This window comes from Rhipicephalus sanguineus, chromosome 6, assembly GCF_013339695.2.
Source record: "Rhipicephalus sanguineus isolate Rsan-2018 chromosome 6, BIME_Rsan_1.4, whole genome shotgun sequence".
Lineage (NCBI taxonomy): Eukaryota > Metazoa > Arthropoda > Arachnida > Ixodida > Ixodidae > Rhipicephalus > Rhipicephalus sanguineus.
Genome location: NC_051181.1, coordinates 18,119,050 through 18,136,459, shown reverse-complemented (window position 1 = coordinate 18,136,459; position 17,410 = coordinate 18,119,050). Strand labels below are relative to the sequence as shown.

At 45.7% G+C, this 17,410-nt stretch overlaps 1 protein-coding gene across 1 annotated transcript in view; it reads left to right on the top strand.

The window, feature by feature from the left end:
* The window catches only part of LOC119395633 (5-methylcytosine rRNA methyltransferase NSUN4), a 202,966-nt gene that overhangs the window by 150,710 nt on the left and 34,846 nt on the right, over positions 1-17,410 (top strand). The window lies entirely within an intron of this gene.

The following is a 17,410-nucleotide window of genomic DNA, read 5'->3' as shown; positions in this document are numbered from 1 at the left end:
AGACGTTAATTTCGCGTCACAACTAGACGAATAGCTAAGTTTAGGTGGCCAGCCGATACGGAGCCACAACCACTTAAGGGATACTTCTTGATCTCCTTCTACACCATGTTGGTCAGCAACTAGACTGCTTAGCAAGGCGAAATCCTGCGCTTAAATCGACCTCCGTGTCCCCTCATTCTCGTCCTGGGGGAAAAGAGACCTCTACATGGGTCCAATCATGCACGTTTCATTGTTAGAAACCCTAAAAATATATTGACCGCGTCCCTTTTTAATTAGGAGAGGGTCCTCAACTGAGCGAGAGTGACAACCTGTTGGGGTTCTCTCATACGGCTTGTCCACAAGCAGTTTTGCCCGTGGGAATGGTCAGTTTCCTTGGTTTCAGCCGGTGCGTCTTGCAGTCTACAGCTGGTTCGGGGTGCATCGCGGCCTTTGACGACCCTGCCGACGCCGCCGTAGATACAAAGGATCAAACATCGGCGACTAACGTTTGAAGAAGAACACCCCATTCAGTACTTCCCTGCACTAAAGACCAGTCTTTTCATGAGCGAACGGTTCCACCGGTCAGCGGGGGAGTGCGGCGCCCGTTAATTTGCCGTTACGCCGGGTCGCAAAAATGGCAGTCCGTGACAGTATGTATGCAAGCAAACAAACAAGTCGCCCGACATTCCGATCTTCTTGTTACCGTTCGCACATTCTGCTTGCTGGATAGTTTCCTCGTAATTGCGAAAGAATAGAAGGGTTGAAGCTTGGGCTAGCTGGGTTTAGCTTTTAATCGACTCTTGAAACATAGAGGGAAGTTTAAACGAGGAAGTTTTTCCTTCTCGGCAACTTGCAAAATTCTGTGAGGACTTGTTCTGGGGTCACTTGAAGTTCTCGATGGATGCTGAGCAGTGCTAGTCCGGTCAATCTGTCGTTGTTCATATGATTTCGAAGGTAGCTCTTCAGCCTTCTCAGTGTGGAAAAAGTCCGTTCCGGGGTCGACGTCGACACGGGTAAAGTCGCCAGGATAGAAAGTAGGCTGTGGATGTTCGGAAAAAAGTCGCGGTTGCACATCTCTAAGGCCTGTAAAGCACAAGCTGGGCGATTCTTTTCTTCGATCTGGCAGCATTTGTTCACCCACAGTGTGAACTCTGCTTCGATGACATTAGCGGAAGGAATGTCGCCAAGGTAAAACTGCACTGCATCATCAATATCAGAAAGGCTAGCCGATGCGCAGAATTTCGGCAGCAGCATGTTAAGGCCAACCACGACCTTCTTATGGGCATCGAACCGGTCTCTTAATTGATTTTCGAAGTCAGCCAGCAAAGGCAAATACACATTCCTCCGGTAGTACTCTTCGGGAGTAGCAGAAGGTACGTTGCTTCTTTGCATCTGCCTTCCAGTGATGCGTGGTAGGGCCATCTCAACATTTGTGATCTTCAGCAAAGAGAGCGACTTCAGAAAAATCTTATTAAATTCCGTTTCCGCACTAGCCCTTTTTGTGGAAAGAACGTCTATAACATTCTTTACGTGATCGCACGCTTGAGCCAAGTCACAGTCAATTTTTTGAAGAAACTTGCAAAGTGGCAGTGTCAAAGAGAAGAGGTCGCTACAGATCTGAAGCGAAACGACAAACTCGGGCTTCGTAATGGCATTGAGCAGTTGAGAAGCTTTTGATGAAGTATCAGATGACGCGGCCTCTTCTTCCAAATATTCGAGGAATTGTACAATAGGCACGTACAGTTCAAGGAAACGCTGAAGTGCATCGTGACTCTCTACCCACCTTGTTTGGCAAAAGGAGAGAACTGATTTTCTTTTTTCTTGTGTTAAATCTTCTACTTTGTCTCGCAGTTGGTTCGTCCTCTGTGGCGAAGCTCTCACAAACGTACAGGTTGAGGATACAGTTCCCAAACAGTTGCGGATGCTGGGGAGTTTGCATGCGTGAAGCAGAGCAAGGTTCAACGAGTGGGCGCTACAATGCACGTACAACGCTTTGGGCGCTGTTTGACGAATGAAGGCTTGAACACCGTTAAGGTGGCCGCTCATTGATGCCGCGCCGTCGTATCCTTGCCCGCAAAGTAGGTTCAGGTCAAAGCCATGACCTCTAAGGCTGTTCAGGATTGTGCTCGCCAGCGCCTTGCCAGTGAGATCGTACACGGGAACGAAATCTACAAAATCTTCTTTAAGTATGGGCACTCCCGACGTGTCGTGTCCAACGTACCTTACACGTAGGGAAATGTGGGCGGTGCGAGATATATCAGTGGCCTCGTCAGCTAGAACTGAAAAACACGAACCTGAGTTGACGTTTTCAACTATCTTTCTTTGTATGATTTTACCACAGAGGGTGATCAACTCATTTTGAATTTTTGGGCTCGTGTACAGCGCATTCGCCGGAGATGTTTCCATGTGAGCTCTCAAGGCGGCATCTCCACATTTTGCTCTCATCCTAAGCAGTGCGCGGAAATTTCCATCATTTTTCAATGGCAGCACTTCAGACATATTTATCGGACCAGAGTCGTCTGTGCCGCGAAGCGGTACTTAAGTTTCTTGCCTGCCACAGAAAGGATTGTTTCTATTATTGGCAGCAAGTTCTTGCGGTTTTCTTCCGCCTGCTTTTTAAGACCGTGGTCAAGTTGTGTTAAGATGTCATGCTGTGAGCGGGACCGGACTGCTAAAAAGTTCTCCGATAGCGTTGTTGACATGGCGTGATAACTGCTGGATGCGTGGCTCTTAAAGGCGTCCATGGCTTTCTTGTAATTGGTGAACTCCTTAGTTACAAAACAGCCCAAGCGCTGGTGCTCCCCTTTTCCTGCACACTCGCTTGCGAAGACTACGCAATATTTGCATAATGCTCCTTGAAGCTTCTCTGAATAAACAAGCCATGGGTAACGATCTACCCAGTGAGGTTGGAACTTCAGATTCCTTTTCCCTGTGGCTGGATAATCATAGTTAGCCGGAGGGGTCCACGGATTGAGCAGCAGCTTCTCCGTCGTCTCTGGATCATTTACATTATTGCTTTTCGAGACAAACAGTCCCAAGTCCAAAATATTCGCACTCGTCGCACAGAGGGGAGGCGAACCAGAATGTGTAGGTGCCATGCCACTCACCTTCCTTGGGCATTGCCCAGTGGTAAAGGCGTCACTTTGCCCAGCGTTGACTGTAGAACAAAGGTCACTTGGAGTTGCACTGCGGCCACCATCATTTTCCGGCGGCGCATGGGTGTCCTGCTTGTGTTCGTTCTCAGGTGATTCACATAAACCGGTGCATTCTCCTGAGTCGCTACAGAAGTTCCGACGCGCTTGGCTTTCCACCAGTGCTGAGGAGGGCGAAGTTTTATCCTTCGAAGGAGGCGGTTCTTCTCCGTCCGCTTCATCGGTTCGAACTTTCTTGAAGTAAGACGCAAGACTCCTTTGCTTCGTTGTTGCAGAGTGTCTTTTCATTTTGCTGCCGCAATCCTGTGCACGCACACAGAAGTGGCCAGTGGCTCCAAAAAGACGTTTGCGACTGCTTCGACTGCCTGGCGTGAACGGCGGGCGATGTTTTCTTCCTCTCTTATCCACTTTACAGTGGCTAGAATGTAGAAGTGTGATGAACGCGCCGGCTCCCGCGTGGCGCATGTGTTTTCTGAACGCCGCTACAGCTGGTGTGCATGCAGGACCATTATTGTACTCCCGCTGCAGCAAACTGGATTAACGCTACTTAAAGACCTTTTCACAGAAGACTCCATGGGCACTCCATACTCCCCTTAATATACGTGAACCCCCCAAGAATGCACTGCCGAGACATTTGCACTCCCGTGGTACAGTCCAGAAAGCAGGTGTTGCTCCGTTCCTGTGAAAAAGTCACCTTTTCACAGACGGCTCCCTGGGCGCCTGCATAATTCTCTCTGGGCTGCGCTAATTAAATAGCCGTGACCCCCCAAAAATGCACTTTGTAGGCTGTGACGTCAGCCTCTGTACTCCCGCGCGCAGCCCAGCTTGGCGGCGTTTTTTCTCTCCTGTGAAAGTTGACCGCTGGTGCCGGATTGTGTGCCGGCTGTATCCTCGCTTTGTGTGCTTTGTAGGGAGGCGCATATACCTTGTGTGTACAGAAGAGGTAGATTTCCTTGCGTGTGGTTAAGGTTGTTCGAAGTTGCTCGGATATGCCAGTCTTTCAGTAGATGTCATCTTCGATGATTCGTTTCGGTGGCGAAGACTACAGTTTGAGAAAAGTTTACCCTGCAGCCTGCGTCCTCGGAATGCGCCGCTGAGTTTTTCCGCTTAGGGGTTTCGTTCCCTGGCAAATTTGCGCACGTCGTGTTGGTGTTGCCGTTGCTGTCGAACTGTTTACTTTCACAGAAGGAGACGCGCTTTTCGTAGAAACCCAAAGCCGACACGTGCGGTCCGCACAGACGGATAACTTCTCCAGCGGCAATGCACAAGGAAAGCATCTGGAATCAATAAAGGAGCTGCTACGGGGTGAAAGACGAAAAAGAAAAGACTCGAAGGAACGCGAGGGCGAAGTGCAAAGCTGTACAAATAGGGCAGGTGCGCGTGCGGGGGAGGGAGCGCTGAGGTGTTCTGGTAGGTTTGAAGAAAGGAAGAAGAGGGAAGCAATGCCAGGAAAGTTGCAGTGTAACTTTGGCAGCTGGGGGTCGCTGTGAAGGCGTGTAAATATTTTAGTATCACCCGAAAAGTTAAAGCATCAAAAAAATTTCGGGGGGGGTCAGAACCCCCTCAACCCCCCCCTAGTTACGGGCCTGAAAGACAGTGACCCATGTGACTGGTGGCGGACTGTAGGCACCTTCAGATATCTCAGTCTGGCAAAGCTTTGCGCCATGTACCTCCCTATTGGCCGCGAGATCGAGCGGAGTCGCCACCTAGCGGCTTTCGGCTGAACCGCGCATAGTGTAAATTGCTCCGTGCCTCGTCTGCTAGCCCCGTTGTGTTTGCATGTGCGCGTACGTCGTGCAGATCCTCAAAAGGCGGTTTATTCCGTGGCGTTAGTGCAACTTTAACCGTTCGTACGTATGCCTAACACGATGTAAAGAAGCATATGGCCTTGATCGGCTGTATATGTACTTTACTTTACTTTAAAGTGGAGTTGGGCAAAAATAAATGAAATATAAATTAAAAAAACTATGCCCTGCCTGCACCACCTAAGTATCGCAGGCCAAAATCGATAAATTAGATAAAAGAACAAAATGTACTAAAATTTCTATTAAAAGAAAAAATGCAAAATAAAAAGTAACAGTTTGATCCCACCACCCAGCGAAGCCACCTCCAACTGTAATAAGATCAGCGAGTGCACTTGTCGAGAGTGCTGTGTGTGGTCGTCGTACCCTCCGTTCACGAGAGTCATATCAGTGTAGGTGCCGCTCTGTGGTTCAAGCGCATTGCAAAGTGCACTTGGCGTCGCCCTAAAGATGAGAAGTATTAAATCTCACGGGAATATAGCCTTTTAGCGGCGCGGTGGTAAAAAAAGACTCGCATGTACTTGAGCGTTGTTGTTAGGTGTTGTTTATACGTTACGCGTCGAGCTTTGGTTGTGTACGGTCCTGGTCTCACTAGTGAGATATAGTTCTGTTAAGTCACGTCTGACACTTCGGTACTTAAACTGTCCCCTAAAAAGAACAAAAAATGAAATGACACGGAAATCGCAAAACTGAGTTGCCTTGCGCAATTTTAACTTGTGGCGAAATTTATACAAAAACAACCGTGTACTTAGATTAAGGTGCGCGTTAAAGAGCGCAAAATGGTCAAAATTAATCCAAACGGCGTAGTTTACATTCATGTCGTAGTAATTTCACGCGAAGCCACATCTTTTTTTCTTTACATTATCTTGAGCGTTTGTGTTGCGTTGTTTAGATTGACAGAAGGCAGCGAACATTATTCGTATTAAAAAGCATACTTTGGTCCCGTGAAATAACCGGACCTTTGTTCCATTACTGTTGTGCAAGTAATCAATCGAAGAAATTTCCGCGCTGTACAGTTATGTTTATGTACTGTTACTGGAATAAAAACAATCGTGTGCGTGTTAAAAGTCTCCGTATAGCGCTAAAGCGCTGTCAGCCACGTAGCTTTCCTCAGTAAACCTATAAACTGTCCTACATTTCATGGAGAACTGAATAAGAAATGCGAATGAATATTTGAGCACGCAGTGCACAAAGTGCTATTTCAACGCATCGTGCAGGAATACGGGCTTTCTTTTTGTTGAGGGGCATCCAAATGAACAAGAAGTAAATAGTTAATTCAGTCGCGCGATACAGCAGTGCGTAGAAGGTGGAACACAAGCTAAACATGTACAAATAAAACAACAAGAAAACGTCACCTATTGCGAAAACGCCGACTGTCGCCGAAGACGAGCAACCCGTTCGTTGGCAGAATGCGCTTCTCTCACAAGTAATTGTAACGTTCGGCAAGCGTCGTGCATTAATTCGGGAATGAAGAGCGCACATATTACCACAAAGCTGCAGTCAACGCATTTTGTTTGCCGGAAATCGAGTCACATCGCTCACGACGAAGCGCTGTTGCGCACGTTTGTATACGCGCTGACAACCGCCTATCCACACTAGCGCGGCGACGGTGCTGCCACCTGTAGCCCGATCTCGCGGCGAATACCAGCCACTTCTTTTCCAAGCGAGCGTGCCTTTTCAGTGGCGGGGGGGGGGGGGGGGGAGGGGGAGGGTGTTCTCTGTTAGAAGGGAGCGCCTGCTGCCTGATCATGTGGAACAATTCATATTTCTTCATGATAACATCTAGTCATTACTTTCATTGTGCCGTGATATTTGCTTGCGTTGTGATGCGCATTGTGCTAGCCTGGACATTGTGTTCTGGAGATAGCAGTGTATGTTGTGTTGCCAGTCAGGCTGTTAATGTTTTTTTTTTTTTTCAAATGGCTACATGTTAAATAAAATATTGTTACTGTGGAGGCATTTTTCCTTTGATATTCGATATTCGATTCGATATTCGAAGGTGGATATTCGTATTCGATTCGTATTCGAAAAATTTGATATTCGCACACCCCTATTTCCTTGCCATTATTGTCTGTTAGTTCTCGTTAATATTGTGTTTAACAACAAAAAAAAAACGAGCCCTTAAAAGTCATCTTCTTTCCTTCATTCACAGCGAGGGTCTCGTTCTGGCAGACTTGATGCCTTCAGGTAGTATGCGAGGGATTATTGGTCAGCTGCCAGCTCGTAAAAAATCACGTGCTACGTGTCGGCAAAAAGCAGAAAAAGAGTGTTCCACACTCGCCGCCATGGCTGCTATCGGCGCTGACTAACACTCCCAGGTTTAAATTCACATATATACCCCATAAAGTGGACGGGAGGATGACCGCCGCCGTAGCTCAGTGGTAGAGTATCGGACGCGTTATTGGAAGGTCGCAGGTTCGGTCCCTGCCGGCGGCAATTTCTTTTCGTCCACTTCACTTTCTTCACATCCTAATTACTACAACTAACGTCCCCTATACGTTCCTTGCCATTATTGTCTGTTAGTTCTAGTTAATATTGTGTTTAACAAAGAAAAACGAGCCCTTAAAAGTCATCTTCTTTCCTTCGTTCTGGCCAGTTGTCAGTCCCTTCAAGGGGCACCTGAAATTATGGTTATTAAAAATGCCTGCGTGCTTAGCACTTTCAGGCCCAGTGATTCCCATTGGAATAATAAATCTTGTAGCTCAATCAGCAAGCACCTGGTAAAGATAAAGTGTTGCTCCCCCTCAAGAGCTTATATTGAGCATCTGCTCTACATACGGTGCCAGCCTGGTACACACAGCAAAGCGAGGTCACGTGTGAACGAAGAAAATACAGAAGCGCTTGCGCTATTCACGTATTTCGCTGAGGCAGCTTCTTTCACCGTGCAGAAGTAGGGCATTTTAGTTCTGTGTCGAAAATTTGAATTTTGACTGTTGGGTGTTACGCCATCCCATCGAAATAATTTTTAAAGTAAGAAATTAAGAAAAAATGATCGAAATATTACGAAATATTTATTTCACAAGTTAATTCGGTCGCTAAATGCTCTTGACTCAAAAGTGCGAGCACACATTTTTTTCAACTTTTTGGACTACCATGATTATGGTAATCTAAGTTGTAAAAACCAGTTGCTTACACGAAAAAAAAAATAAACGGGACTGAGAGGTTAATTACCCACCGTGCTGGTGTGCACGAAGACGCTGCAGGCAGTACTCGTCCAGGAATGTGACTGGGTACTATGCTTGATGGGATTCTCCTTAGTTCAAACTCTTGTTTTAATTTAAAAAATTTTCAGTCCTCATGGAACTTCAACTAATGAGGTTCTACTGCACTTCCAAGATGTAAGTCTGAAGGCGTGGATGCGCCAGAGAGGTGCCAGCAGCAAAGTGAAAAATTCACTCTAGACAAGATTGTTGACTACTTTGGAGCGTAAGATTTGGCATTACCTCCCACGGATTAGGATGGTGAGTATGTGCTCTTGTGCAAAAACACGTAGAGTGCAGAGGCAACTCCTGCTGTTTCTTCCACTTTCCAGCCCTAAAAGGATGTATCGCTTAGAGTTCACAGGAGCGCCAAAAAACTGCAAGAAGCTTTAACCAGGATAAGATTGCCGGAATGAAAGAAAAATGCAAAATGGCTGCTTAAAGATGTTTTTTGCAGCCGAAATGCACATTTTGTGTTATAGTTTCTGAGAACGGTACATAGCAAAAATGTGCTTCCAGATTTTTACAGACATACTTGAAAGTTTTACCATCCAATGACCCCTTTGTCATTCAATTTCTGATCAAGTTGTTTTTTTTTTTTTTTTTTATTCAGATACCCTAAGGGCCCAGAAGGCATTACATAGGGGGGGGGGGGATACAGTTAATGTGGCAAATAAATAAAATACACACTGAACAATGAAATCAGAGTACATGAATAAGTAAACATCAAATAGTGTAAAAACAGCTACGTGTGACAGTATTATAATACGGAAAAAAAAACAATCATAAAGTAAAGTTTCATAACAATAAACATCATCAGTATCACATGAAACTAATAGAAACAACACTAAATAAACAAGACAAGCAGAACAGAATAAATAAAACGCAACGTAAAAAAAAAAAAGAAAAAGAAAAGAACATAGAAAATCAGCACTAGTTAATTGAGGATAGAATTTTTCTATTGGCTTCCATTTTGTCCTAGAAATGACTTTAGACTAGTTACAAATGAGTCATGATTCACAATGAGCACAATGTCAGCAGGAAGAAGATTCCATTCACGAATGGCGAGGAGAAGTGGGGAGTGAAAAAAGAGATTAGTGCGAGCGAAAATAGGTTCAATTTTATGTTGGTGATCGAGTCGCGAAGATATATGACGAGCTGGCCTGATATTGAAGATATCGTGGGATGACCGATTGAAGTAAAGCTTATGAAAGAATGACAATAGTGTCAGCAACCTGCGATTTTCTAGAGGAGCTAAATTGAGTGAAGATTTGATTTCAGTTACGCTTGATGTTCGTAAGTAGTCTTTTGTGATGAAGCGAGCAGCCTTATTTTGTACCGACTCCAGTTTCTGTTTGAGGTAGGCCTGATGCGGATTCCAGATGAAGGAGGCATATTCGAGTTTTGAGCGTACTAAGGTTTTATAAGCAAGAAGTTTAGTTTCGGAGTTCGCCGGATGCAAATTACGCCTTATGAAGCCAAGTGATCTGGATGCTTTACTGACGATAGCGTCTATATGGGTGTTCCATGACAGGTCTGATGACAAATGTACACCAAGGTATTTTATTGTGGATACAGAGTCTATGGGCATGTTGTTCAACGTGTAGTCGCAAAACACGAGGTTAGCCGTTGTCCCGAACGTGATAGCTTTTGTTTTGTTAACGTTAATTTGCATTTGCCAATTGTTGCACCATTTACTAAGATTTTCAAGGTCAGACTGAAGGAAGCTGGTGTCCTGAGGGTTACTGATTTGCCTGTAAATCACACAGTCGTCCGCAAATAATCTAACGGTGGAATGCATACCATTACTAATATCGTTAATATAAACTAAGAACAAGATAGGCCCGAGCACGGAACCCTGTGGTACTCCAGATTTGACGTGAATTAACGGAGACAAATGGTCATTAACGAATACGGATTGGTATCGGTTGGCTAGGAAGTTGGTAATCCACCTAACAACCTTTGTATTTATGTTAAGACCTGTAAGTTTATGAACAAGCCGCAAGTGAGGAACCTTATCAAAGGCCTTCGCGAAATCAACAAATATAGCATCTATTTGATGCAAGCAGTGAACAGAGTGATGCAAGTCATTAATTAATTCGAACAATTGCGTTTCGCAAGAACGACCATGCAAAAAACCGTGCTGATTGATGAAGAAGAAGTTATGTTCTGTAAGAAACTTCATGAGAGCAGATGAAATTATATGTTCTAGGAGTTTGCAACAAGTACTAGTTAAAGATATTGGTCTGTAATTAGATGGGTTAGACGGGTCACCAGATTTAAATATAGGAATTACGCGAGCTTCCTTCCAATCATTTGGGACGCATCCAGTGTCGATAGACTGCTGGAAAAGTGCCGCTAAAATGTCGCATATTGCAGGTTTTGACATTTTCAGAAGCTTAGGGCAGATGCCATCAGGACCAGGAGCGGCATTAGCCGGAAGACGATCGATGCAGGAATGTATCCCTTCCGGTGTGATAGTAATGTCGAGCATGCTTGAATGCAAAATGGAGACCTCAAGGTCACTTGGAACAGGGGCCTCATCCGTAAAAACAGACGAAAAAAACTCGTTGAATTCTGCAGCAACACGTGCTGGAGAAAGAATGTTACCATCCTTGGACAACGACACCGTGGAATTTGTTGCGTAATTAGGCTTAATAACTTTCCAAAACTTTTTTGTATCGTTACGAAGCATGTTTGAAATGTCGTAGTTGAAAAATTTGTCTTTGGCTGTTGTTATTTCAATTCTGCATAAGTACGCGTGCTCGCGATAAAGCCTCCAATCTTCCTCAGATGCAGATAGTTTAGCTTTGGAATATAAACGTTTCTTTTTGTTAATAGTACGTTTCACATGCGTCGTAAACCAAGCGCTTTGCGTGCAGGTGGTTATTTTGATTCTAGGAATATGTTTTTCTTTAAGCGTGATCAATTTGTCACGAATGAGTGCCCAGTTTGTATTGACGTCGCGTTGGTGAAATGATTGCAAAAGGTCGATGGAAAAGGCGGAAAGGTCAGTGATAAGCCCGTCTACATTCGCCCGGTTGTAATCAAATATAACCTTCGCTCTATTTTCACGCTTTTGCAGAGCGCATGCGAACGCGCAATGCAAGATATTGTGGTCGCTGATGCCATCCAAAACATTTACCGAAACATTATTTGGTTCCGTAGTTAATACAAGGTCTAAAAGAGAATCATTACGAGTGGGAGCAGAGACGATTTGGTGCAAATCGAATGATGAGAGCACGTCAAGGAAATATTGACATTCACGTTTTCTTGTGCCATCCAGGGGTCTGCATGATTGCCATTCAATATTAGGATAGTTGAAATCACCGGCAAGAAATATTGGCGATGTTGGGTACTTGTCTTGAACAAAACTTAAAGACTCATTTAAGTAGTCGGGAAATTCGTGAGACGAATCAGGTGGGCGATAGCAGACCCCAATGACACAAGTAGTACGTGCGGGCAGACAAAGAGCAATCCATAAAATTTCGAGGCAGGAATTGGTTTCAATAACGCAAGCTTCCAGACTATTTTTTACCGCGACCAACACACCGCCCCCTCTCGATTGAACCCTATCTTTCCTAAACAACGAAAAATCACGAGACAGAGACAGTTCATGATCAGAAATATCGAGTGACAACCAAGTTTCAGTGCCTAGAACTATGTCTGCCGAACATGATTCAACATAAGAACACAGGTGATCCTGCTTACGAAACAGACTGCGAAAGTTTGACACAAGAATGGACAGATGCGTATCACAGCGTTCCCGCTTGCGTCACTGGGTTTTCGCGGGGTCTTGACGCTTCGGCAGGGCAGTTACTTCGTTTGTGGAATGATCCAAGGCATAAATCGTGTTATTGAGTAGAAGCTTATCAAACAGAAGTTTGAATTTTTCACCGGGTTTTCGTTCGGAACGAGCGAAATCTCGGAGCTTCTTCCTAATCAGTTGCATTCTCGGCGAAAAGTCTTCTTCAATCCACACACGAGACGATTCTAACTTTTTCAATTTGAATGCATTTTTCAGTACGTTAGTTTTTTCTTTGAAGTTGAGGAATTTCACAATTATTGGCCGAGTATAGCCCGGTCTTTTCTGTCCTATTCGATGAGCACGTTCAATTTCACCAGCTGCAATCCCTAAGTTTTTAGAAACGAACTCATTTACAAGCCCTTCTGTTTCCTGCCATGTCTCCGAGTCTTGCTCAACGATTCCCTTAAAGATCAGGTTATTTCGGCGCATTCTGTTGTTAAGGTCGTCTACCACCAAAGTGGAGTGTTGCGATTGTCTGGATTCTATGCTTTCCAGTTTGTTGTGGGTGTCCTTAAGCATCTGAACTACCTCGTCCGTTCCGGAGGACCCTTCTATTTTGGAAAGACGCCTCTTTATTTCGGTTATGTTTGTTTGGACGTCCTTTACTTTCCCTAAGATGTCTTTCTGAAACTTTTCGCTGGACGCAACCATATCCCTGACAATGGTGAGAAGTTGGTCGACCTTGTCAGGGCCAGGGTTCAATTCGACGTCTCCCGCGCGAAGCAACAGGTGCGCTACACAAAACAACACAAGAGATAGCCGCCCCGCAACGCAAATTTTAGCACAGACGCTAGCCGGACGCAACCACACAATGGTACATGTTCGCTTTACTCTGCCGCTACAGGCGAAGCGGCCAACACGAACGCGATATGTGCAAAGGTCTACACCCATAACAAACGCAGTTGGGATTTGCAGCCGAAGAGACAACTACACGAGCTTTGCTGGCAAAGCACACTCACCTAAAATGTAACAAACAGGCTTGGTCAGCGACAAGCAGTTGGCCGCAAATCCCGTTCGGAAGTTGTCGAAGCGTCTTCTTATAGTTGATGGGAGGGCGCTGCGCTCGGCGATGAGTGCGCTTGCGCTTTGGTGGTGCGCAAGGTAGCAACCGGGATGACCACGGGGCGGGAGATAAGGCCCGCGTACGGTGATGCACCGGTCCGTTGCAGATGTTGTCCGAGATCGCGTACGGCGCAGGCTTCCCGATGCCCTTGCTTTCTGGCTTGAAAGCTAAAATGTAACAAACAGGCTTGGTCAGCGACAAGCAGTTGGCCGCAAATCCCGTTCGGAAGTTGTCGAAGCGTCTTCTTATAGTTGATGGGAGGGCGCTGCGCTCGGCGATGAGTGCGCTTGCGCTTTGGTGGTGCGCAAGGTAGCAACCGGGATGACCACGGGGCGGGAGATAAGGCCCGCGTACGGTGATGCACCGGTCCGTTGCAGATGTTGTCCGAGATCGCGTACGGCGCAGGCTTCCCGATGCCCTTGCTTTCTGGCTTGAAAGCTAAAATGTAACAAACAGGCTTGGTCAGCGACAAGCAGTTGGCCGCAAATCCCCTTCTTTTGGCGACAGATGTGGGGATAAACTCGCCACCTTTTCAATTCTCATTAAAGATTTGTGTCACACCTGAATCCCTTTATAAGAGACGAGGAGCAGTTCTTGTCCCTTGTATGAGATCTCTCTCATAACCAGGGTTCTCAACTTATGATCAACCCGTATTTCGATGTAGGCGCACTGAAACTAATGTAAACACAACAGAAGGCCAGAACCTTTTGCAACATATTTATTGTATACAATTTGTTATAATATTCGATTAGTGGATAGCTACGCGGAGAGTAAAAATGTTTCGAACTTCGGACGAATTCACGGTTGAAAGAAGATTTACCCCGACTTAACATAACAAATTATTCACTCTAAAAAGTAAAGGAGGAAATGGGGGGTCGAGGTTACTCCTTTAGTGGAGTAACTAACCTGCCACACCCATTACTCCTTTTTGGGGGTAACTGCGACGGGACGAACCGTTACTCCCCGTAGAACTTGCTCCTTCAGGGAGTAACTGACTGGAGCAACGGATGCTCTTTGTGAAAACTCCCACGGGAGCAACGGTTACTCTTTCTCGATACTCCTCAAAGGAGGAACGGATAGTCTTTTTCGATACTCCCACGGGAGAGACGGTTACTCTTTCCCAATACTCCTGAACCCTATTGAAAATTCATCCACCATGAGGAATGGTGGATTCCACCATCCACCATTATGGTGGATTATGGTGGATTATGGTGCTGGAAGATGGTGGCACGTGGTGTATGCTGGATGCTGGAGAATGACGGAGCGTAAAACGGCTCTACGGCGTCGGCACCATCGTGCCTAGCCGTCACACATAAATAATTGTATAGAAGGCGATGTAGAAAGCACTAGTACAAAAAAAGCCGTATGAAAAAAAAAAAAAAACTTCCACCCCAGGGAATCGAACGTCCGACCTGCAGATGCCGAGCCGAGTACTTTACCACTACGCCACGCTGACACTTGCTTAGCGGCTTGCAAAATGACTAGTCAACATACTAACACACCGTTTGGCTTCAGCTTTGTATGTCTCATACTGGAGACAGACGCGCTCCTCAGATCCTACTAAAATTTGCGTAGTTATTAAACGCTAACAAACTGCTGCCGGTAACGAATGGCACGTCGATAATGGCAACAGCGCTAACTCTTTTAGAATTCACAACGTAACTCCAAAGAAATATGTCAAGTGGAGCGAGGAGCGCGAGTATAGTCAACCGTGTGTTACTGCGAAGTTTTCATAGCCGTTTCTCGCTTTTTCCAAAGTGCGACATGTGCAGAGGCTTTCTGTCGACTCTAATCATTCGATAAATACGCGCGTACAATTGATTGAGCATTGTGATGTTTTTTTTTTTTTTCGCGCAACGTACAGCGCAGCCGTGCCAGCGCACTGATCTGACGCTGTATCATTAGCTACAACTGCATAACAGCTGGGCCAAAACAAGTGCAGTGCGCGGGAAAAATATGCCATCATATTGGTTCAGCAAGGCGTACGAATTGACAAGTCTATGTTCTCGCATACGTGTCAAAGAAGCGCCGGCGAGTGCGACCGGCGGCGTTTGCTGGAAGCGCGTCGCATCTATGCTCATCGCTTCTTGTGCGGACACCGTACACAAGAAAAAAATGCTTCATTTAGGTTAGCCGATGCCACAGGTGTGCTGTAAAGTCATTCGTACTCACCGGAATCGTGTATACTGAAACCAGAAGCGCCGATAACGCGTAGACGGACTCGGTCGCTACGCTATGCCTAACCTTTGGTGGCAATCATGGTGGTAGAATATGATGGTGGTAGTCATACTTGGTGGGGCTTATCTCGACGCAGGCCGAAGGTAAAAGTTTGTGCATTTTAGCTTTGCATGCATTTTCACTATTACCTTAAAGTGCCGCTGAGGTAAGTGAGTGTGCAAGAATTGCCAGAGTTGCGTTTCAAGCGTGGCGGTATCAAGCGGAGGCTGTTTTCTGGTCTCCCCGCTGACTCATTTACTTCTCGGAAAATGCGCGGCGATGTAACACAGTTACTGTCGCTGTTTACACCGACACTTCTAGACTTGTAAATATCAAAATGCAGCAGCAGATCGCGGATGTAAACCTGATAAGTACGTGCGTAAAATGTAAACATTCACGGCTGCTGTGCCAAAAACCTTGTGGCGGTTATTGGCGCCGCATGAATAAAAAAAAATAGTGCTGGAAAGCTTAATGATCGGTGTTGGCTTCTTTGAACTGCATATATTTCTGCACATTCAAGGGGAAAACATTAGAACTGACAGCGACTTCACATGTCACGTTCACTTCCATCATACCACCGTCATCCACCATGCTTCCATCCTGGCACCGTCATCCAGCTTGTTCACCAAGTCATCCACCAAAACATGTTTTGCTCGCCACCATCAGCCAACATTTTCCACTTAACACCAAAAGAAGCTCGCCACCACCACCACCATCTGCCACCATTTTTTCCACTCTCGCCATCATCAGCCATCATGACCACCACAGCTTCCACCACATCCACTATTCTTTCCACCTTGTCCACTATTGTTTCCACCATGTCCACCAAGATTTCCAGCATCCACCAACCCACGATTTTCAATAGGGAAGGGAGGAACAGATAGTCTTCTTCAATACCCCCAAGGGAGCGACAGTTACTCTTTTCAATTACTCCTCTAAAGAGCAGCCGTTGCTCCTTTCCTAAACTCCTAAAGGGAGGAACGGATGCTCTTGGTCAATACTCCTATGGGAGTGACACTTGCTCCTTACAAATACTCCCGAGGGAGGAAGAGATAGTCTTTTTCAATACTCCCAGGGGAGCGACGGTTTCTCTTTACAAGGAGGAATGGATGCTCTCTGTCAATACTCCCACGGGAGCAATGCTTGCTCTTTCTGGACACCTAAATGGAGTAACAATTACTCTTTCCCATTAGTCCCGCAGGGAGAAATGGACATTATCTCTCAATACCCTCATGGGAGCGACAGTTACTCTTTCACAACATTCCTCATCGGAGCAGCATGCAGTTAATCATCCTCAATGCCTCTCGATGGAGTAACGTTTGCTTGTATTGAGTGCTCCTCAAGAAACCAGCAGCCCAGCTCTCCCATCGGCAAATGAAAAAAAAGTTTTGAGGAACATGATTTTCATCGGGTTGCGCCAAGTCTGACACAAATGCTCCAGGAGAGGGCAGAAATCCAGATCTATTTGTGAGAAAAATACTTTATTGAAATCAGTCTGGCTGTTCACTGGCTCAAGATGGTTAGAGCCACACGGACGAGTGACGTCGGCCGCAAGACGCTCTGAACTTTCAGAACTTGACACAGGAGATCGAAGGTCCACTCAGCTTTCTTGCTGAAAACAATGTTCAGCGCCCAGTATAGCGCGATTTGTGTGGCAATGGCTGCCAAAAGGCCAGTCTCCTTAATATCAAGGCCCTCCAGGCGCACAATAAATTCCCTTGAAGTCAACAAGCTTCCATTGTATGTCACTGTCGGCACATGATGCGTCTTGGTGGGGTCCTACAAAACAAAAGGCACATTTTAACACAAGGCTTATTGCTTCATTATTACAGCAGCTGCTTCATGTAGCAACAGATAAAACCTAATGCTTTACGACACACTGACAAATAAATGAAATTGCAACTTATTTGCAAAACATGGTTCGACACTGGTAAGAACATTCTTAACAAGTCAAAGCACTTGCAGTAAGGCTACAGGTTTATCCACAGGTTAGAGACTGGTCTCGTTTACACGGAAGCCAATTAATTGGTTCTGAAAAAAAAAAAAAACAGGGGCATTTGCTGTTTGCAGGCATCACGTCATGCTAGCATACTTTATAAAGTAGAACCCTGCTGATACATTTTTCAAGGCCATGTGCAAAAAGAATGTAGGAGCCAGGAAATGGGGAAAAAAGTAAAAGTGAGAGTCGT